Raw genomic sequence first — 23,848 nt, 5'->3', positions numbered from 1 at the left:
ATCCTCTGTGAAACCTTAAAGGGTGGGGATGAATCGGTTGAACTAAAGTTAGTAATTAAGACTAACTGCTCAGATATATTAAAAGTAAGGTTCAGAGCAAGCCCCGCCTCCCCCTTCTGCTTTACATGGAGAAAGGTAGCAGGGACAGTTCAGAGAGAGGCATGGAGACAAGTTGGATGAGATAACTGTCCTTTCACCTGGCGGCTGTCCAGCCCCCAAATAGCTTTTGTGTTTGGTCCAAAAATAAGATCACATGAGAAGGGGAGAAATAAATAGGCAAGTATTTGTCCTTGGGCTTTCTGTGGGTCCACTAGCCGCTCTAGTAGGGCCCCAGGAGAGTGGCTTCATGCCACATTCCGCTGCCTCTCTCCCCAGGCTCCGCAAGGCTGGGGAGACAACCTGGAACAGGGCGCGTGTGATGTGTGGTCGGCACGTAGCCCGCCTCTCGGGGCTCCCCTGAGCTCCATACACATCAGAGAGGGAGCAAGAGAGGACAAGCAGACCCAACCGTCTGGCCCCTACGGGAATAAGGGCATCGCCTCCTTTGGTGAAGGCCACTCCCTTCAGATGGAGGATGGGAACTCCTTTCTTCCTGCAGAGGCCTGCCTGCTGCAGTCCTGCTAGGACAGTGTGGACACCGTAGGCTGCCACAGCTGCTAGCACCCCAGAAAGAAAGCACCCCAGAGCCAAAGCAGAGGTGAGTACGTTCGTTTCTCCAAGGGGCTCGGATTACTGTGGACTTTCTGCTTGACTTCAGGCTTTTGCTCTGCATGAATGCTCTCCCCCACCCTCTTCTCCCTGACCTCAGTCAGTGGCAGGCTCGAGTCTATGTGATGGATGCTCAACTGAGACATTCCTTGTACTCCCCTCTCTCATTCAGACACTAGCTAGATCCCAGAAAGAACTGGGTGAGTTGAATTCTTAGCAGGGAAGCAGGAAAGGGCTGCTACCAAGTGAATTATCTTTGCTGAGATTCAAGAAGATATTTCCCAGAAAATCATTAACAAATCCCATTACGGTAATGTTAATGCTTAGTGTTTTGTTTTGTTTTGTTTTGTTTTGTTTTTAAAAAAGCTCTGCATCAAATAGGAAAAAAAAAGAAAAGAAAAAAAGATGCCAGGTGATTCCTTGTGATTGGGCAAAAGGGAAGAACACAAATGAGGTTGAAGAGCATCTGTAGAGTTTCCGTTCCCTTCACCTCCTCTCTATCTCCTGACGTCTTGGAACCCTGCAAAATACACTTAACAGATCCAAAAATTCTTCTCTTTGGAAAAAAGCAAGGGTTTGGGGGAGAACTCCTCTGTAAGCAGAGTCAAGGGAAAAAGAAGAAAGACATTGTTTCAGAGTCTTGTGTTCTCTTCCTAATGTCTCTGCCTCCCAAGCACGTGACGTGTACCTGGGCCTGTTTGGAGGTACAGAGAGATGTCTCCATCGCTTGCATGCACATACTGCTCTTCCTTGACACAGCTCTTGACTATGAATGCTATGCTAAGGGTAAGCCAACAAAATGCTGGTGGGAACAAGATAAATCCTTGAATAAATCAAAATTCTTTGAGTGACAACAGGCTGAAATCCAATTTGAAGAGACTTACACAAAAAAAGAAAGGGGTGGGTGGAAATGTTTTCCTCATGTAACTGAAATGGCCAGGGTTTTGATTTGGTGGAATCCAGGTGTTCAGATGATGGTATCCTGAATCTGTCTCTCTCCATTTCTTGCTTTGCATCCTTGTATCATTCCATTTCCAGGAAGACCCGTCCATCACAGTAGAGGATGGCTGCCAGCAGCTCAGGGCTGACACCCTGCTGGTACAGCTGCCCTATAAGAATGGGTGCTGTCCTTTCCCAAGAGTTCTAGCTGGGACCTCATCTCACTAAACCAATGTGGGAACTGTGCCCACCCGTGCCACAGGGGTATAGTCACTGCCACCCAAAACCAAATGACCTGAAAGCAATGAAAGGCTGGTCCCCAAAGACAAGAAGGGGCCTGGCTGCAGGATGGCTAGGGTCAACAGTTACCACTTTGTACTGCTTTTTTGGTGACCATTCAGATTAAGAGCCAAAACCCCTCCAACATAGCCCCTCCTCTTTCCTCCCTCTTAAGAGGTCACAAAAATGTATAAGTGACAGAAAGTGTCATAGAAAAGATAATTAATAGAACAGGTGACTAAAAGATCCCATGGTATGCCATCCCTAGAGACTCCTGAGAGTGGGAAAGACATCGGAAGGCTTGTCTCTGGCTCAGTCCCCAGACCACCCACCATGCCCAGACCCACTGGACCCTCAACCTGGCTGTGCTCACAGGGGTCTCCCCTTCCCCTCTCTCACCCTTGTCCACTTCTGCCTCCTTCTGCTCTGCTCTGCTGATGGGAACCCATCTTGCCTCTCAAAGGCTGGCCTCTGCAGTGCCTTCCCTCCGACACCTCATCTGGCCCATCTGACCTTCTCTACTCCTCTCCTATCTAAGCTGGGGCAGCACTGACCCTCAGCATTCCATCACTGTTTACCTGCTCTTTAAGAGCTGCACGTATCTTAGTTTCTCTCCCAACTTGAATTCTATATTCCTGGGGAAAATTAAGTTTCATCCCCAGCCCTACCTGCTGTGTCTAACACATATTGATGCTGCTGCTGCTGCTGCTAAGTCGCTTCAGTCGTGTCCGACTCTGTGCGACCCCATAGACGGCATCCCACAAGGCTCCCCTTTCCCTGGGATTCTCCAGGCAAGAACACTGGAGTGGGTTGCCATTTCCTCCTCCAATGCATGAAAGTGAAAAGTGACAGTGAAGTCGCTCAGTCGTGTCCAACTCTTAGCGACCCCATGGACTGCAGCCTACCAGGCTCCTCCATCCATGGGATTCTCCAGGCAAGAGTACTAGAGTGGGATGCCATTGCCTTCTCCGCTAACACATATTAGGTGCTTCCAACTAGTAAAAATAAATAAAAATAAAAACAGCCTCCCTAAATAGCTTGGAGGGGCTTCCCTGGTGGCTCAGTTGGTAAAGAATCCGCCTGCAGAGTGGGAGACCTAGGTTTGATCCCTGGGTTGAGAAGATCTCCTGCAGAAGAGAAAGGCTACCCACTCGAGTATTCTGGCCTGGAGAATTCCATGGACTGTATAGTCCGTTGGGTTGCAAAGAGTTGGACAAGACTGAGCAACTTTCACTTTGTCACTAAATAGCTTAGAGAGGATGGCTAGATTACTTGAGATCCTTAATTCTTAATTTGCAAGTAATATAATAACTATGACAAACATTGACAGAGCTCTGATAGACTAGAGACTCTATGGGCATCTTCTCAGTAAGTCCCCACAGTGACCCGGTGAAGTAAGTGCCAATATTATATCCAGACATTTACTTTAGTCTCAGAGAACTTAGTCACTTGTCCTAGATCAGACAGCTAGTAAGTGGTGGTCTGGAAGTTAGAACCCAAGCAAGCCTGCCATCTTCTTTCCTATTAAACTCATCAATTCCCTGTTTATCCAATAGCACTTTCTGCTGCCTGACTTTAAAAAGTGAAGGGCACGGGCAATTGGTCAGAGGCTATGAATAAGCTCAGATACTTTAGCCTCCTCTCCTGCCACCTGAGCTCCCAGTGCCTCTGCAGGGGAGTCTTTATTAGACTGTATCCAGGGGTGTGGGGTCCTACCCCAGGGCCAACAAGAAAGTCAAGGGTACAGGAATTTTGCAAAAGGAGGTACTTCTGGGACTCTGCAGAAAGGCAGGTACTTTTTGATTAAATGAGGTCTTTGATTAGAGTAGTCTTTGGGAAAACGTTAGCTGGAGGGTGGGCTTTAGAATTTGTTTGGTGATCTGGCTGCCCATCACTGAGCATGGCCCTGACCTTTCTCCTGCCCTCTGAGCAGGGTGACCAAGCTGAGCCTCCTGCAGAGGGTGGTCTGAGGGATTTAGAATGCAACCAAATTCAGAGAGCAGAGGAAACCCAAATCTCAAGTAAACAGTATTTTTTTATACCATCTGTGCCTCTGCATTCACCCACTGGCCTCTGGGCTGATGCCATCACCTGTGGTGCTGGGGAGCCCCTGTCTGGCTTGAGGGTATCTTGTTTCTCTGATACACAGGAACCTACTCCTGTGGGATAGTGTCTTCTCAAGAGCAGATCCTACTGGGTTTATGTCATTAATCCTCACAGTATCCCTGAGAGGATCAGAGAGCTGGCTTCCTCACAAGTGAGGCTCAGTGAGATGAAGTCACATCCCCAATTACACAGAAGCAAGGAGGGCTCAAACTCAGGGCAGAGGAGTTCAGAAGTCCTTAGGATACAAGCCTTCTTGCTTCCCCAAGTGATCATGATAGAACAAAGCTAAAACGAAAAGAATTATTTAAGTTAAGTAAAATGTTTTGGGTAAATCTTTAAGAGAAAAACCATTACCAGACTCAAGAGAAATAAAAACATGTTCACATGAAAATGTGGACACCACACATTCACAGCACCATTACTCATGATATCTAAACAGAGGAAACAAGCCAAATACCCTTTAACTGATGGACAAAGGAATGGCATTCATAAATATGAATAGGCTACAATATGGATAAGCCTTAAAGACGTTATGCTTTTTAAGGAAAAGAAACCCATACTATATGATCCCATTTATACGAAATAGCCAGAACAGGAAAATCTATAGAGACAGAGAGTAGGCTGGTGGTCGTGTGGGCCTGGTGGGAGCCGGGGAGGGGATGCCAAATGACTGCTAATGGGTATGAGGGTTTCTTTGGGGGATGACAAAAGTGTTCTAAATTAGACAGTGGAGATGGTTGCACCACTTTGGGAATATGCTAAAACCACTTAACTGCACACTTTAAATGGATGAACTGCATGATATGTGAACTATATCTCAATAAAATCTCTCTCTCAAAAAAACACCAAACCATGCATGGCTAATGAAATAATTAACAAAGTGACAAAATGGCTTTGTTGAGGGATGTAGTCTAACCCTGTCTGCTCTGATAAGTTTATGTCTCGCCCCACTGAGCTTGGCTATAGGTCTCCCAGACAATTCAAGTGGAAAAAATATAGATGGAAAACATAAGATGCACAGATTTCTCCCCAGAATTTAGAATTGAAGGATCTTATTCTCCTCTTTCTTGTAAAGATCATTTTAAGTTTTACGGAATCAATCTCACTACTCTATTTTTGTTTCTGGGTTTCAAAATATGCTTCAAAAAGCATTCTCCAACCTAAGATGGGAAACCTTATTACCTAATAATTTCCTCTAATGCTTTTCTCTAATGTTGCCCTCTAAGGTTTGTCTGGTTACATTTAATAAACTTTTATTCATCAGGAATTTAACAAATTGAGGATCCAGGTTGTCTTTGTTCTGCCAAGTACATAGCCAATGATTAGATCAGGAGTTTTTAAATTTTAGATTAAAACAGATTTGAGGCATCTTATAACTTCCTGAAATTCAATATGAAAATGTGTGTGTGTGTGTGTGTGTGTGTGTGTGTGTGTGTGTGTGTGTGTGTTGTATATATTCCAATGCACTGAGGCCTAAGCCAAGTCAACAGCATAGTTGTTAAACAAATACAGGGGAGGCCTGAGTACTTACCCACAGGGAAAGTACTCTGTCACATGTCAAGCGAGAATCCCACCACCTTTGGCTTTGAGGCGTTACTAAGGCAAAGAACGATGACTGTCTCTCATTGGTTCCCCTGGGCCTGTAACACTTTAGGTTTCTAATCATCTGCTGACAAATGAATGGAGTTAATACATCACTTTAGCTGACAGAACTTGGAGCCCTCCTGTCACAAAGAATTGGAGGCTTAGAGTCTAATAAATATAAATAAATGATAAACTGAAAATAAAACTGCCTTTCCAAAGAAAGTAGCAGATCCTTCTGTGCAGACTTGTGTATTCACATAATAAATGTATAAGCAACACCCACCGTGTACCAGGCACTGTGCAGACTAGTGGTTCTCAAAGTCTGGCCCATGGGCCAGCAGCCTCAGGATCACCTGGAGCTTGTCAGATATGCAAATTCCCAGGCCTACTCCAGTCCTTCTGAAGAGAAACTCTGGAGTTGAGGCCCAGTTATCTGTGACTGTGATGCACATTCAAACGTGAAAACTCTTGATCTAGGAACTGGAAATATAAGGGTGAACAGACAAAATCCCTGGCTCTTCTCATGGACATTTCATTTTAGTGTGTGTGTCAGGAGGACACACAAATAAGTCAACAAATAACTGAACATGATAATTCTCAGATAGTAATAAGATCTATGAAGAAAAAGAGAGATCTATGAGAGGCTAATTTAGAACAGGTGGTCAGGGAGGAGGGTCTGAAGTGAGACCAGAATGATAAGGAAGAGACAGCCATGTAAAGAATCGAGGGGCAGAAAAGAAATCCATGCACTTCAGGTGAAGGGAACAGGAAGTGTAAAGGCCCTGAGGCAGGACCACACTTGGCTTGTATGAGGAGCAGGGAGGCTAGAGCGCAGTGAGAAATGCATCAGAGATGGACCTGAAGATGCAAGTGGTTGACAGCAAGCTTAGCTTTCGTTCTTAGTGCCAGAGAAAGGCACTGGGCGGTTATGTTCAAATAGAAACACAATCCCATTTACCTTTTAGCAGGATTCCTCTGGAACTGTAGAGGGTAAGGGCAGAAGCAGGGAAGTCAGCAAGGAGGTACTGCAACAAGCCAGGCAAGGAATACTGGCGCCTGGATAGACCAGACCTATATGCAAAGACCTAGTGTTAGGTGAAAAACAAACAATGCAGGACACTCTGCCTAGTAAATTGCTTTTAAACAAACACATTCAGGTGTATAAAGACATTTTCCCCCTCAAAGGATCCAGGAAAAAAGTGAACAATGATTATCTTTGGGAAGAAGGGGGTTAGTGAGGGTCATTTTGTACCTGTCTGTATACTGTACATTTTTTATATATGCACAAAGCATTCCTTTTATTTAAAGATAAAATATTTTAAAATAAAATTGAAAAGCTGAGATCGAGGAAAACATTGACTAGGCAATGGATACCAGTATCAGAAAAAGAAAGCCTACTTCTCATGGGTGTGACCCTCTCCAAGCATCCTCTCCTGTAGTTGCTGAGCCAGGCCGATCAACTGGGACAAGTTCCTGCTCTTGGGTTACAGTGAGATTTGAGAAAGGCACCTTCTCACTTGAGAACCTCTAGACCCCGTTTCTGTCCTGTAGCTCTGGTTATGTTTGTGTCTGTTGGGTCTCCTTGGGCAACTAATACAATTTCCTGTGAATGTCTGCTGTGTTTCCCTGCGCCCTGTTTGTCAAATTGCTTCCCTCCGTCATCTTGGCAGCTGGTTCACCAGGAGGCCAGCGTGCCCTTCATTTAATTGCATGATTGAGCATAAACAGAAGGAAATACTTTGCTGCGGGGAGAGAGAGGCAGGCAGCATCTGATTTCTCCTGTCAGCTGATTAGGATTTTTTGAGTCCAAACAAGGTCAAACGAGATTAGAAAGAAAATGCAGTGTCTGGTATGCGTTTCATATAACTGCATTGTTCATGTAAACAGGATGAATGACAGGGAAACTTTAAAGCAAATATTGAACATCAGCCTCAAGACTCAAAGACAAGAAGCCAGGGCTTATGTGTTATGGCAGGAGAGAAAGAAAATTTATTTCCTGCGGACATTTGGAGTCCTGTTGAATCTATCATGCTCTGATTCCTCTTTCATTTTGGTGCAGTTAAAAAGTGATAGTTTTATGTCTGATTTTCAGAGGCGCTGAACACAGAATAAGAAAAAATTATAGAAATGCCACATTTTACTTTTCCTGTCCTTCTAAATCTCTTATAAGAGGTTTGGAACCACTTTCTGTAATAGCAACTGCTTAAGTGCTTGGTAGTAAGTCAGTCTCTCAGGTCGGGGAAGGAAAAATCTCAGCTCCAGTACCAGCCACAACATTGTAGACATGGCTGACTCTGGCCAAGGCCACACCTCTGTGGATAAACCTACCAGACTTCTACTAGGACTTCTGTTGGTCCTCCAAATCTGTCATTTTCTTCTTTTCTCAGACCTGCCCTCTGTAGTGCTAGTAAGTGCATATATAAAGTTTTAATTACTTCACAACCTTAAATGGTTTTAATGGCACTGAAAGAGGTCTAAGAGCTTTGAAGGAAGCTATGGTTTCTGTTACATACTCTCTTAGAATCTAGTGGCTTGTGAATGCTTAACAAGAGGCTTTGACAGCTGTTATTTCCATGGACTATTTCCTAGTCCAGAGCTAGGAGGCTATTCTGAGGCCAGACTTTTAAACTAAGAAACCTCCCATTCTTTACCATGCTAAATAACAGAAGGGCCAGGAACCGTTAACATTTCATATCTCATGATTCCAAGCATCTGAATATACATTATTTAAAAGATAAATCTAGGTGTGGTATATATACACAATGGAATACTACAAAGCCATAAAAAAGAATGAAATAATGCCGTTTGCAGCAACATGGATGGAACTAGAAATTATCATTCTAAGTAGAATAAATCAGAAGGAGAAAGACAAATCCCATATACCACTTATATGTGGAATCTAAAATGCGGCACAAATGAACCTATCTATTGGAGAAGGCAACGGCACCCACTCCAGTACTCTTGCCTGGAAAATCCCATGGACACAGGAGCCTGGTGGGCTGCAGTCCATGGGGTCGCTAAGAGTCAGACACAACTGAGTGACTTCACTTTCACTTTTTACTTTCATGCATTGGAGAAGGAAATGGCAACCCACTCCAGTGTTCTTGCCTGGAGAATCCCAGGGATGGGGAAGCCTGGTGGGCTGCCGTCTATGGGGTCGCACAGAGTCGGACACAACTGAAGTGACTTAGCAGCAGCAGCAGCAGAACCTATCTAACAGAAACAGACTCACAGACAGAGAGAACAGGCTTGTGGTTGCTATGGGGAAGGGGAGGTGGAAGAGGGATGGAGTGGGAGATTGGAGTTGTAGCAAATGCAAACTATTATATATAGAATGGATAAACAGCAAGTCCTATTGTATGGCACAGGGAACTATATTCAATATCCTATGATAAGCCATAACGAAAGGAATATGAAGAAGAATATATATATGTATATGTGTGTATATATATGTATATAAAATGGAATTACTTTGTTGTACAGCAGAAGTTAACACAATATTGTAAATTATACTTTAATAAATTTTTAAAAAAGATAAATCTACACACTTGACATGGAAATTGAAACAAATATGGAACTTGAGAGATGTTAAATTAAAACATTAAAAATTCAGTATTGAGAATTATGTTAAGTACTTTAAGGAACTGAGAAATCATGATTTCCCAGAATTTGGACAGGAACACTGCCAAACAACACCTGATAGTAGTAAATTAATTGGTTTATATCAGTAGCTAGGGATTGCATTTGCCTATATCTGCCTAGGAGATGTGTGTGGTTTTTTGGCTTTTTTTGTCCCTTAAGGGCATTTGACAACTAGATGTAATGAAGAAACAGCACTAAAATAATGACTTACACTTGCATCACTGGTGTTCAAGGTGTTGTCACACATTTGGACACATTTGATTGTCACCATAATCACAGGAGCTTGCAGGGAAGATTTAGGGTGCTTCCTAACTGTACCACCTATCATTCCAGGTGGCTAAAAACAGCTCACATGCACTCTGGAAGCAGCAAAACAATTCTCCAATATTAAGAAGATGACTGTCTAAAATAACTTCATCTATGATCTGGAAGGTCCGTTGGAATCGTGCAGATGCTTAAGAAGATTACTATTTTTTTTTAAAGCAAATTTTAAATTTTGTCAAAAGGACCTTTGACAGTTCATTGAGGTTCCTGTTAATAAAGTTGAGAAAAATCAATTATTCCTGTACCTCTCAAGTTCCTTTTAGCAGAGCTGTGCTTCATCCATTATCAGAGTTATGTTTGTCTGTGCTTCTAATTCTTTGTCACAGGAGGTGAGCTTTTCTGAACTCCTTCCTTCAGAGGCACATGGAGTTTCCCTGATGACTCTGGAGAACAGTTTTCCATCTCCACCTTCCCAGAGGAGGGAGAAACCAGCGAATATATTTCTAGTTCCAACAGGTCAATCTGTACCTCCTATCTGAATCACCAGGTGGGCAGGCTTGTATGCGTGTATGCACATACACACATACTCTCTTTCTCAGTGACACCTCCCAGGCTCAAATGCCTGCATCAGGAACAGGACTCTTTGTCAATTATAGGAAACTATTAATCATGTTTCCATTTGGTCTCTTCAGAGATACCTCCTGATCCATAGCCTTTCAGTCCAAATTCATTCCTCATGTTGTAGCCAAAAGTCATTCGTACAAGCAGCTTCCCCTCTTCCTTACCCCATCCTGGCCAGGGGCACAAAGATGAGGCCCGTGGCCCACTGAAGAAACCCCACTTGATGATTTGCTTAGTTCAGCAGGGACAGGTTTGACCACTGGTGAGAAAGGGCAGAAATATTCTCTCTGCAGCCCCTCCCCAGCTCTAAACTGCATGGCCATTGCCTCGAGTGGCTTTGCAAAACAGGAACAGACAGACAGACAGACAGACATCTACACACTGTGCAGAGGTGCCAGAAGTCAGAACAGAAAAGGATTCCTTTTCATCCAGCTGTCTTCTGATTGCAGAGGAGTGTCTCTGAGCCATGACCTGCTGTTTCCCTGCCAACTGAGGCCTCAAAATAAACAGGAATCTGCCCAGACGGGCTAGTAGTCCATTCAGTGCAGCCATTTGCCCCAAGACAAACCACGTTAAAATAACACCCAGGAGAGCTGCCGCCACTGTCTGCTGTCTCTGCCTCCCTTCCCTGCTGGCCACAAGCTCTGTGTCCCTGGGCCTGCTGTTGGCTGCCCAAGGCTAGGGGTACTCCGTGTGCACCCCTGTAGGCAGGGTCGGTGCAGGCAGCTGTCTAAAGGCAGGTCCCCTCTGCCGATCAAAACGGGGCTGGAGAGAGACCTACAGGCTGCACGCTCAGCCCCCTGGCTGCCTCCCTGCTTCCCACACAGCCCTGCAGGACTGGGAGCCGGCTCTGGAGTACGGTGTTTGGAGGCGGACCAGCAACCTGATGTACATGCCACGGCCCGTCCCCTCTCCCCACACAGAGCCGCAGTCACCGGGAGGTGCTGAGAGCCAGCCTGGGGCTGCTGGAGAAGCAGTCGCAGCACACTGACAGTGACAACACAGGGCGGATGAGACTGAGAGGATTCTCTTTCCCTTCGACTGGAGAGGAAAAGCCCTCAGCCTGCGAGCTGTTCAGGTAGGAATCAGGGTTTCTACTCTTGGGAGCGGAGAGCAGGTTATATACATCCAGTGCTGAGGTAGAGAGAGAGACAGAGAGAGAGAGATAGTGTGTGTGTCTGTCTGTCTGTCTGAGTGCAAGTATAAGGCTTCTTGGGGGAAAAAAAAAGAAAGGCTGGCTAACATCACAGACATGTGAAAAATAGCACCTGGAGTGCAGAGCCTGTGAGAATAATCGTGCAGCATTCCTCCTGTATCTTCATCCCCCACTGCCGGCCATGAGGACCAGAGGGAGCAGAAGGCTCTCATTCACTAAAACCTTTGTGGTTTGGCAGGACTCTGGGGCTGTACTGAGCATGGCTAGCATTATTTTGCTTGTCATACTCACCCTCTTAAGTAGCCTGGAAATTCAGCCGTCTAAGCAACCCTGTCTACTGGGTGGGCACCTTAGATTAGTCAATATCTTGATATAAATGTTAGGCTGAAGTATGCAATTATCTGAGTATGCTTGAGAGGGTGGGATTCCAATGGCCTTGTTGGTCACCTGGATTACTTCCTAGCATTTTTCTAATCTCTGAAAATCACACTGTCATCTCAGTGCCCCTCCGGATAGGCACCAGCAGAGAGGAAACGGGAATGGCTAGCCACTGGGCACATTCTCTGGCACTGATGCTATCCATACCCACATCACTATTACATGCTGAAAGTATGCAAGGCTTCTAGATAGAACATTCCACAAATCCAGACCTAAAAAAATTAAGGACCCATTTTTCGAGAGGGCACACACCTATCTAATCAGGTGCAAGAGCTCGCTCTGTGCTCTCTCAAGTTGTTTAAGTCCACCCCCACCTTCCTGCTGTGGTGACTAGTACTCTCCCTTTCATTTGCTCTAGGGACACAATTGTTCATGATTTAGCTCCACGAACACTGGTGGGCAGACACAAGCATCCGGGTTCTGACTGAGGGTGACCCAGCCCAGTGGTGGCAAAGGGTTCGAGAGAAATCAGCTGGCTGAGTGGTGTCCAGCAAAGTGGCTGTCTGGGTGAATGAATGTGGATTTTGGTGGAGACTGTGATTCACAGTCACAAACTTCCTTTGTTTTCTTTGTGTTGGTCATTGAGGGCTCTCAAGGAAATTCCCCTTTTGAGATCATGTATCTGAAGGCAAATTTGCCAGATCTGCTGCTAAGGGCAATGGGTAAACTCAGGGAAACTGTTTTCTATTGATGCTGCCTTTTTAGCATGAAGAAAAGGATTTGCAAATGTAGTGTTATATCAAAAGCAAAGTTAACACAAAATAAGTAAGGGAGAAGACACTGAGTTACTTATAAACTTCCTCCCAGACCTGGTGTGCACATATGCATATACACCTTGCCAGCTTCCAAAAAGGATTCAAGGAGGAAGTATCCAGTTGATTAAGTGGCTTGATTTCACAGGCAGGCAGCACAAACTCTGATGATGATATTTCCATCGTGACACTGGACAGACACCTACACGCTCCATCTACATCCAGAGAAGGGATGTCTGATGCCAGGACAGAGATGTGTTTGCTTACTCTGCTGATGTGCATTCTATGGATCCTGAATAAACGGTTAAGGATTGTGGAGCTGCCACCCCACTGCACCAGCTTCCAGCAGTCAGGGACCATGCAGAGGGGAAGGCACACCCCTTCCACGTCATCAAATAGGCACTGCTTGGCTAATGAAATACTCCTTGATTTAAGCTACTGGAAAAATAATCTGCAGCCATTCGGGCTACAGACATACCCTGTTTTAGGTAAATCTAACAACTATCCATGACATATAAAGTATAGGTGAATTACTATTTTTCCTTAAAAAAAGTATCACTCATCAAGTTCATCAAATACTGCGGCAAGGTGTCCCATGGGACTGGATCCAGCCTATCCAACCATAGAGAAAGGCAGGGACTTAACTGGGTGGGCAGGTAAGAGCGAATGAACCTGGGCTGACAGGATGTCCAGTTCAGTTGGGAGGTAAAGGAGTCCGAGGTACAGAAACAAAGACAAGCATCTGGCCTACAGCAGGAGAAGAGGGAAGTGGGAGAGGGTAATTACCTTGATTCCTAAATGTTACCACTTAAGAGAGGCCAGAAACTCTGGTACTTTGGCCACCTCATGCGAAGAGTTGACTCATTGGAAAAGACTCTGATGTTGGGAGGGACTGCGGGCAGGAGGAGAAGGGGACGACAGAGGATGAGATGGCTGGATGGCATCACCAACTTGATGGACATGAGTTTGAGTGAACTCCGGGAGTTGGTGATGCACAGGGAGGCCTGGCATGCTGCAGTTCATGGGGTCACGAAGAGTTGGACACGACTGAGTGACTGAACTGAACTGAACTGAAGAGAGGCCAGCAGAACAGTGGTTAAGAACATAGACTCTGCAGGTAGGAAGAAGCCAGGGTTAAAATTCAGACTCTGACACTTACTAGTCCTGTGACCTTGTGCCTTAGTCTTCTCATCTATAAAATGGGGGAATAAAGTACTAGCCTTATAATTGAAAGGCTCAAATGAGTAAATGCTCTTAGCTCAGTGGCTGGTTTATAGTGAGCAAAATTTAAGTATCTGTTGTTGTTGTTATTATTATTATTGAAAGGTGAGTTCTGAAAAGGCTGCTCACAAGTCCATTTGTTCCAAGGTCCAAGTGAATCTCTGTGTGACCATCAGTGCCACCTTCTGGGCAACATGGAGATGCTTTTGCTTGGTGTGATGTTTTGCTTACATTTCTGAGCTTTTAGAATAGAGAGAATAGCATTGAAACATGTATATTATCATATGTGAACCAGATTGCCAGTCCAGGTTTGATGCATGAGACAGGGTACTCAGGGCTGGTGTACCGGGATGACCCAGAGGGATGGGATGGGGAGGAAGGTAGGAGAGGGGTTCAGGAAGGGGAACACACGTAAACCCATGGCTGATTCATGTCAGTGTATGGCAAAAACTACTACAATATTGTAAAGTAATTAGCCTCCAATTAAAATAAATTTAAAAAAATAGAGGAGCTTCTGTGCTGGTGGCCAGCATTTCTTGAGCCTTTACATGAGCCAGGCACCATTCTTGACTCTGTATGTGACCTTGCCAGATTCTAGTCACAACTCCATGAAGTGGGGCTCTCATGGCTGCAGGAATTGAGCTTGGTGGGTTTGGCCATTTGCCTATGGTCACACAGATAAAAAGTGGCAGAGCCGAACTTACACCTAGGCTGTGCTCCTAACTGCTGTGTCATCTCCATTTTGGGGGATCATTGGAGGTGTTCTGAGAGGCAGGTAGAGTTTGGTGACAGATGGACTTCAGGAAAAGATGATTCTTGAAGGCCCTAGAAAGTAGGCCAGGATTTGGAAGCTCTGTCAAGAGATGGCAAGACCCTGGATTGGACCGGAGATAGAATCTCAGCCTTGAGGACTCATGACCTTGGGCCTGGGTGTTTAGGAACAAGACATGAATGCAGGCCCTGGGGGACAAGGTGGGGCACAGGCTTTCCTGCAAGAGGATGGTACCAAGAAGAGAAAAAATGGTGCCTAACAACAGAGACAAGGACACAGCAAGGGTGCTGGGCCACAGCTCTTGACAAACCTCCAGCCTAAGATCAGAGGTCATCTTGAGCTAAGCCTAAGGTGAAGACCAGGTGACTCCAGCCATGGAGAGAGGAGGAATGGGCAATAAAGAACTTAGCATCTGGACACAGTCAAGTTTATAGTGATGCAAAAGGCTTGATTTGCTAATGTAATCTCTCTAAATTGAATGTTCAAAACATGACACAGAGATTTGTTTTATGCATAGTTGCTCAAGCCCACCTCTCTGACTTTACTTAAGGAATGATGGTGATGGGAAGATATGCCTATCTTGTACCAGAGCTGTGTAGATGTGGGGATTACTGATGGACAAGACTCACCCTTGCTGCTCCAGAACCCGTGGTCTGGCCCAGGCATTTTCAAATTTTAATCTGCCAAAGAAAAACATGGGAGCTTGTTTAAAACACCAGATTCATGGAGAACAGATTTTTGGTTGCTAAAGGGAAGCTGAGCGCCAAAGAGTTGATATTTTTGGAACAGAGGTGTTGGAGAAGATTGAGAGTCCCTTGGACTGCAAGGAGATCCAACCAGTCCATCCTAAGGGAAATCAGTCCTGAATATTCATTGGAAGGACTAATGTTGAAGCTGAAACTCCAATACTTCGGCCACCTGATGCGAAGAACTGACTCATTGGAAAAGACCCTGATGCTGGGAAAGATTGAAGGCAGGAGGAGAAGGGGGCGACAGAGGATGAGATGGTTGGATGGCATCACTGACTCAATGGGCATGAGTTTGAGTAAACTCTGGAAGTTGGTGATGGACAGGGAGGCCTGGCGTGCTGCAGTCCATGGGGTTGCAAAGAGTCAGACACGACTGAGCAACTGAACTGAACTGAAAGGAAAGGGGGAGGAGGAATGGAATGGGAGTTTGGGATTAGCGAATGCCAACTATTATATATAGAATGCATAAACAACAAGGTCTTACTATATATATATATATATATATATATATAGCACAGGGAACTATATTCAATGCCCTGTGATAAGCCATAATGGAAGAGACTATTTTAAAAATGTATATACACATATAACTGAATCATTTTGCTGTACAGAAGAAATTAACACATGATAAATCAACTATATTAAAAAATAACTAATAATAATAATAATAATAAAACCTGTTGGACTTCTCTGGTGGGGCAGCAGATAAGATTTCACCTGCCAGTGCAGGAAACATGGGTTCGATCTCTGCCCCAGGAAGATACCACAGGCCGTGGAGCACCTAAGCCCGTGAGCCACAACTACTGAGTCCGTGCACCACAACTACTGAAGCTCATGCACCTGGAGCCTGTGACCCGCAACAAGAGGAGACACCTCAGTGAGAAGCCTGTGCATCACAAGGAAGAGTAGCCCTCGCTCCCGGGAACTAGAGAAAGCCCATGCAAAGCAACAAAGACATGGAGCAGCCAGAAATTAATTTTAAAATGTTAAAACATCAGGTTCCTGGGAACTACCCACGTAAGTACTGACGTAGCTGGGTTCACGAGGGGCCCAGGATTCTGCATTTCCTGGGTAGGGCCCAGCTGGTTCTGATGCCTCCAGTCAACAGGTCACAGCTGAAGAAGCCCAGGGCTTCTTCAGTTGGTCTGGTTCCCTGTCTTTTTTGCTTTTAATGAGAACAGAGTCATGTGGCCTGAATCAGTGGCGATTAGCCTCTTTGTTGACTTGGCCTTCTTCCTGAACCACCGTTTTACTTAGGCTAAACCTACACTGTGGGAACAGTGTAGCAGCCCACCTACTGCTACTAAGCTATCAGGTGCTGGGCACAGTGCTAAGCCCTTCACAACCATCCCATAAGTTAGGTACTGTAATTATCACATTTCACTAGTGAGGGTAAAGACCTCACTGCTGGTATGTGGCAGATCCCGGATAGGATCCCAGGCCCCACAGATCTCCATAGCATAGCCATGGAGCCTCTCACAAATATGTGAGGGTAGTTTTAGCTCTTTGTCCGTTCAACCCTCTTTTCTCACCCTTCAATGTCTTTCTCCTCTTCATATTCCTATCTTGTCCTCCCCCATCCTGAGACTCCCACATAATTTCTTCAGAAGATGATGTATCCTTGTTGTTCCCTATTTTTATCTCATTCAATAAGCCAAAAAGGGTGGGGGCAATGGGTAGTTGGAAGGTAGTAGTTATGGGTTGAACTGTGTCCCCCCTCACATCTGTAGGTGGAAGTCCTAACATTTCAGAATGTGACCTTATTTGGAGACAGTGTCTTGACAGAGGTCATCAAGTTTAAATGAGGTCATTAGGGTGGATCCTAATCCAGTATGACTGGTATCCTTTTAAAAAGGGGAAATTAAGCCATAGTGACACACACAGAGGGAAAAGGACATGACAAGACACAAGGAGAAGACAGCCATCTACATGTCAAGAAGGCCTGGACCACATCCTTTCCTCACAGCGCTCAGGAGAAACCAACCCTGTGAATACCTTCAGTTTGGACTTCTGGACTTCAGAACTGTGAGACAAGAAATTTCTGTTGTTTAAGCCACCCAGTCTCTGTAACAGTCTTGTTACAGCAGCCTTAGAAAATGATCATATTAGGAATCAGATCTCCTCTCGAGGCCCTGGGTCTGGGGTGATCTAGTTGATCAACACATCCTGCCAAGTTGTGGCAACTATTTCTTTAACTCTGAATGCTTTTCTGTTGACTTACATAGTGTTCTGGGGAGCCACAGGTAAGCCTGAGGCCAAGGAAGGAAGAAGGAAGGGATAGGAAAGATGGAGAGGATGAAGGGAAGGAAAAGCAAAGAAAAAAAGAAGACAGGAGGACATAGAGAAAGAGGAGAGGGTGCAGACCAGGATGGGCAGCCTGGAGTCCACTCCTGAGCAGTCCAGGTCAGGAGGTTCATTCTTGGGCCCTCCTGTGTGCCAGGAGCAGGCTGCAGAGCCTAGGACCAACAGTTCCTACCTGCACGAAAGCAAGAGGCTAGGTGGGGCCATCAACATCCATCCTGCACGAATTCTCCTGAGTGGTCCCCCTGAAAGCAGAGGACAGCATGCTGGACCAAGTCAGGGTGTCTGGAAAAGCTTCAGTGACAAGGTGACGCTTGGGATGAGATCTGGAGGATGGGCAGGGGTCAGATGGGTGAAGGCTGAATGTTTCAGGTGGAGAGAATGTTATCAAAAATGCAAGTCCATGTGCCTGAACCACTGGTGCTGCTGCTGCTAAGTTGCTTCAGTTGTGTCCGACTCTGTACGACCCCATAGATGGCAGCCCACCAGGCTCCTCTGTCCCTGGGATTCTCCAGATAAGAACACTGGAGTGGGTTGCCATTTCCTTCTCCAATTCATGAAAGTGAAAAGTGAAAGTGAAGTTGCTCAGTCCTATCTGACTCTTAGCGACCCCATGGACTTGTAGCCTACCAGGCTCCTGTGTCCATGGGATTCTCCAGGCAAGAGTACTGGAGTGGGTTGCCATTTCCTTCTCTGCCAGAACCACAGTGAGGCCAAACAATACCAAAACGTCAGAGTTTGGAACACAGAAAGGTTTATTGCAAGAACATGGGCAGCTCATGCCTTATTTAAAACCCCAAGTTCCCCAAAAGCTTTCAGCAAAGCCATTTTCTAGGAAAGCTGGAGGGGCATGGTTAGCTGTTGTAAATTTCTTCGTGTCAGATCCTTTGTTCTGGAGGTCAGGTCATTGTCAGGTAACCATGTTCCTGTAAATCTCTAACAAATAAATATTATTCTCTGTTCTGACAAGGGCCAGGTCCCAACTTTCCTCCTCCTCCTCCAAGGTCCAGATATTGCCTAAAAGGAGGCAGAACTGAATTGGCAGCTCCCTCAGGACCAGGTCGCCAGACCCTGTCCAGCCATCAATGCTGAAGGAGCCAGGTGCCCAGGACACAGTGACCCTCAGGCTCCTCGGGCCGCCCAAACCGAGGGGGTGGGAGGTGGGGGCGAGGGCAGACCCACAGACCGTCCCATGCAGACGGCCATAGCCATTCGTTAACAGAGGTGGGGGTGGGGGAGAGGCTCACGGTTGGCTGCCTCACAGCCAATGGGTGGCCTTGGTGAGGACCCAGCCCCTCGCCTATACCCCGAGCCCCCAACTCACCTGCTGGACCAAGGCTAGGTGAGCTGAAGAGCCCCAGGGAGAAGGCCAAGATCCCCTTCTTACCTCACTCTACACCTGACAACAACCATTACTGGCTGAATTGCTTCACTAATGGCCGCTCACTGACAGTTGGTTACTTGTGGGAGGGGCCTACCACGGTACCAACCAATGACTGAACAGGACTACTAAGGGTTGCTTATTGCCAGTTGGTTGATTGGGGGAAGGGCCCACTGCCCTGCCAACCAATGGCTGGGCAGGACCAATGGGCCCATGGTAACCCTTGCCTGGTAACAGGGTGCCGGGTAATAGCACAGAGGGTTGGCTGTGTGCTAAGGGCTGTACTCTGTCCATGCTCTATTATAGGCAGAGCATGAGGGAAGATCACATGGTGTGAGAAGTGCGCCTTCACCAAGGAGTGGAGGGGAGGCTGTGCGGCTAGAAGGCAGGGAAGAAGCACAGACGGAGGCTGAACCATGGTAGCCATGTTGAGGATTTAGGTCCTTTGCTGAGAGCCACAGAAAGCCAGAGGAGGAGGCAGTCCTCTGCAGGGTAAACTCTGATTTCAGCAAAGGGCAGAGAAGTTGATGGCGTGATTCAACAGTGGGTCAGCCCCGAAGGAAGACAGCAGGCTTCCTGAGCTCATAAACTTAGTGTAGGATACATCGCCATTAGGGATTAAAGTTCCAGACCTCTTCCCCAATAGTGTTCTAGCCATGGTCCCCTCAACAGCATGTTCTAGGTGTCCGTCATGGCCCCACTGTTTTGTTGTTTAGTTGCTAAGTTGTGTCTGACTCTTTTTGACCCTATGGACTGCAGCACGCCAGGCTTCCCTGTCCTTCACTATCTCCCTGAGTTTATTCAAATTCATGTCCATTGAGTTGGTGATGCTATCTAACCATCTCATTCTCTGCTGCCCCCTTCTCCTCTTGCCCTCAATCTTTCCCAGCATCAGGGTCTTTTCCAATGAGTCGGCTGTTCAGATGAAGTGGCCAAAGTGTTGGCGCTTCAGCATCAGTCCTTAAAATGAATAATCAGGATTGATTTCCTTTAGCATTGATTAGTTTGATCTCCTTGTAGTCCAAGGGACTCTCAGGAGTCTTCTGCAGCACCACAATTCAAGAGCATCAATTCTTCGGCGCTCAGCATCCTTTACAGTTCAACTCTCACATCTGTACATGACTACTGGAAAAACCATAGCTTTGACTATATGGACTTTGTCAGCAAAGTGATGTCTCTGCTTTTTAATATGCTGTCTAGGTTTGTCAAAACTTTCCTTTCAAGGAGCAAGCATCTTTTAATTTAATGGCTGCAGCCACCATCCACAGTGATTCTGGAGCTCAAGAAAATAAAGCCTGTCACTGCTTCCACTTCCCCCCTTCTAATTGCCATAAAGTGATGGAACCAGATGCCATGATCTTAGATTTTTGAATGTTAAGTTTGAAGCCAGCTTTTTCACTTTCCTCTTTTACCCTCATCAAAAGGCTTTAGTTCCTCTTGGCTTTCTGCCATTACAGTGGTATCATCTGCATATCTGAGGTTGTTATATTTCTCCCAGCAATCTTGATTCCACCTTGTGATTCATGCAGCCCAGCATTTCACATGATGTACTCTGCACAGAAGTTAAATAAGCAGGGTAACAATATACAGCCTTGTCATATTCCTTTCCCAATTTGGAACCAGTCTATTGTTCCATGTCTGGTTCTAATTGTTGCTTCTTGACTTGCATACAGGCTTCTCAGGAGACAGGTAAGGTAGTCTGGTATTCCCATCTCTTTAAGAATTTTCCAGTTTGTTGTGATCCACACAGTCAAAGGTTTTAGCATAGTCAATGAAGCAGAAGTAGATGTTTTTCTGGAACTTCCTTGCTTTTTCCATGATTCAATGCATGTTGGCAATTTGATTTCTGATTCCTTTGCCTCTTCAAAATCCAGCCTGCACATCTGGAAGTTCTTGGTTCACATACTGCTGAAGCCTGTTTTGAAGGATTTTGAGCATAACATTACTAGCATGTGAAATGAGCACAACTGTACGGTAGTTTGAACATTCTTTGGCATTGCCCCTCTTTGAGACTGGAATGAATACTGATCTTTTTCAGTCCTGTGGCCACTGCTGAGTTTTGCAAATTTGCTGACATACTGAGTGCAGCATTTTAAAGTCTAAATAGGGACCATTGTCTCCCACTGATGAGTTAATTCAAGACCTTGGGAGCCGGGCCAGGCTCAGACTGGGGTTGACCAGGCAGCCAAGCCCAACCTTCTTTGGCATCACTTGAAGGACACACAGAGGTCTCATGAATGTAACCTCTCCTTTGCCTGCTGAACCTTTCCTGAAGCTACAGGAATAGGTCAGCAGACTCATTCAGCAGGGCTGTGGAGAATGGTCGAGATTCAAATTGTGAAGAGGCAAGAAGTGAGGGCAAGAAACCCAGGCAGACCCCTTGTGGCAAAGGGTGGAAGTGGGCAGACACAGGTATGAAAATAGGCAGAGAATATAAAGAAGGAGTACAAAGGACTTGAAGCCAAAATGTGCCTTATTCAGGGTTTCACATGAGAAGCAGAAAGATAGGTCTGTGGCAATGGAATTCCAGCTTGGAGTTTGTAGCCCTCTTAGGTGTCTTCCCTATCAGACACACACACACCATTCCCGTCATTTGGAAACTTCTCATCGACGCCAGCCACTGTTGACATAAACCATGAGTGAGTCCTGATGTCAAATTGAATGCCATGCCTTTGCCATATGTCCTGACAGTCACAAAAGAATTCCCTTCCTTTTCCTGCCAGCAGAGGAGCTAGAGTTGGCTTAGCAAGGATGAATCTCTGGGGCAAGTGGAGTCCACTGTGGAGAAGAGAGGAGACTTTCAGGAAGGTGAGAGCAGCTGAGGGGTCTCATGGGGACAAGATCCTCCACTCCTCTCATATCCCCCACAAGCTCTAGCCCCACTGGCCTCTCTTCCATGCCTCGGACATTCCATGCCCTTTCTTGCCTCTGGGACTTTGCAGTTGCTGTTCCATCTGCCTGGAGTACTTTCCCTGCTGTTCTTTACATAGGAGACCTCTTTGTCCTTCAGGCCTCATCTCTCTGGTCAACTCCTCAAAGAGGCTTTCTCTCCTGTTACCCCCTATTCTATTTCCTTCATGGCACTGACCCCAGTCTGTATCATCTTGTCAATTGTTTTTTAAAGTTTGCTTTGATTCATCCTTTCCCCTTGAAGATAAGCCCCAGGAGGGCAGGCCTTGTCTCTCTTTTTCCCTGCTGTATCCCCAGAGCTGAGAACATAGTACAGAACATAGAACATAGAACACAGAACATAGAACAGAGCTGAGCCACATAGTAAGTGCTCAATAAATGAGTGACTGGTTCAATCCTGGGAGTGGAAAAGGCAAAACCAAGGACAGCAGTGGGACCTCCCAGCCTCTGTCCCTCCTCATAGCTCTAGAAAGGAGCACATTACATCTGAAAGCAGCGCTGCCAAGTGTGCTTCGGGGCCTCAGACCCCAACTTGGGTGAGCAGGCCCCTCACAGCCCCCAGAGCCTCATGCTCTGCATCAGCTGCTCTGGCCTAGGGTGCATAATCTCGTCTCTTCAGAGAACTCACTTTGGAAGCCTGGAAAAATTCAGCCTGTTTGTGTTATTCATGCTCAGAGATGAATAACACCTTTTGGCTGATGGGCATCAAAGGCAAACAAGTGATGTCAGGCACCCAGAAGGGTGACATTGATACAGCACATTCCTGCCCTTGCACTCAGAGAGGAGTGGACAAAGCCACTCACCCCAACCTTGGCTACCAGGTCCATGGGGTGGAAGCAGTGTCTGCACTGATTAATCAATGAGCACAAAGTGCTGCTTCAGTACCAACTGGGGACACAAAGAGCTGTCCAAAAACTAGGCTGTACTTGTTCTTCCTCAGAATCTATGTCAGAATTTTGAAATGGCAATTGGAAGAAAGCTGGGAATGACCACTGCAGAGTCACTCCCTGGAGTCTATATGGCAAGCTGCAGCCCCGGGAGAGCATGTCCCTGGTTCAGAGTTCAAGGCTGGCATGACCCTGGCTCCTTTGTCTTCAATGCTAAGGTGGTAGTTAGGTTAAAGGAGCAAAATGTTCTTCCTTAAGCCTCTATTTGTTTTTCATGTTTGAAACGCTAATGGGGATGTCTCTGGGATAGAGATGCAGGTCAGCCTCAGGATCGTTTCCTCCCAAGGGTAAAATCCTCGCTTGGTTGGCCATACAGAATGAGCTGCCGTTTTCCAAGGCTGGTCCTGGGATGTCTCTGCCGAAGACTCGGGAGGCAGTGTCCAAGTTCATTGGAAAGGGAGCTGATGTGGTAGACCAAGAGTTCTCCTGATGCCTCCACTTCTGGCCCATCTCTCTCACCATCTTTTTTCATCATGACAGTCTGCAGGGCGTGAGGATAGGAGTATACCCGTTGGGGCAGGCAGGACTGCTTGGGTTTGAATTCTGGTTCTGACACACAACAGCTGTAAGGCTCTGGCCCAATTCTGTAACCTTTCCACTTCTGAAACAGAGACATGATAACAGCACCCACACCCGAGGGTTGTTGATGGGACTCTGAATTTATACAGGTGAAGTCTGAGAAAGTGTTTTATTATCATCATTAGCTGTTACTCCCTCACAGAAGTGATTTAAGATGTCAGTGAGACAAAAATGTTTCAGTACATAATGCAGAGCACACAGTGTTCGATCAATAAAATATTAATTATTATTGCTACCAACACTTTGCAGTCTGGCTAAGGATTTCAGGAAACCTAAGACTGTATTTGAACTGAAAAAATGATCTGGGAACATGAAGGTCACTTGCTGTTCCCCATCAGTCTTCTTTGTTCCAAGGGACAATGATCACCCTGTGCTCTTTCAGCACTTAAAATTCACATGTCAGGAACCTAGAACTAGCCAAGAAACCAATAGCTCCTTTAAAGAGTTCAAGCATGGAGCAGACAAGCCTCCTGTCCAGCAGTTTTAAGCTGTAAGAGTT

At 45.9% G+C, this 23,848-nt stretch overlaps 1 protein-coding gene across 5 annotated transcripts in view; it reads left to right on the top strand.

The window, feature by feature from the left end:
* The first annotated feature begins 301 nt into the window (after positions 1 to 301).
* The window catches only part of FGF1 (fibroblast growth factor 1), a 112,651-nt gene continuing 89,104 nt past the window's right edge, over positions 302 to 23,848 (top strand). For 2 of the 5 annotated variants that reach the window (XM_004008909.5, XM_012178671.4), the window contains exons 1-2: positions 302 to 697; positions 11,067 to 11,221. The gene's annotated coding sequence lies outside the window, so the exon portion shown is untranslated. Of the gene's footprint in view, positions 698 to 11,066; positions 17,257 to 23,848 lie in introns of all 5 variants that reach the window. The other 3 variants (XM_060415876.1, XM_060415877.1, XM_004008910.5) reach the window with 2 other exon arrangements.

The sequence above is a fragment of the Ovis aries genome, chromosome 5, assembly GCF_016772045.2.
Source record: "Ovis aries strain OAR_USU_Benz2616 breed Rambouillet chromosome 5, ARS-UI_Ramb_v3.0, whole genome shotgun sequence".
Classification (NCBI taxonomy): domain Eukaryota; kingdom Metazoa; phylum Chordata; class Mammalia; order Artiodactyla; family Bovidae; genus Ovis; species Ovis aries.
The sequence above is the reverse complement of the archived record's forward strand: the minus strand, read 5'-3'. Positions and strand labels throughout refer to the sequence as shown.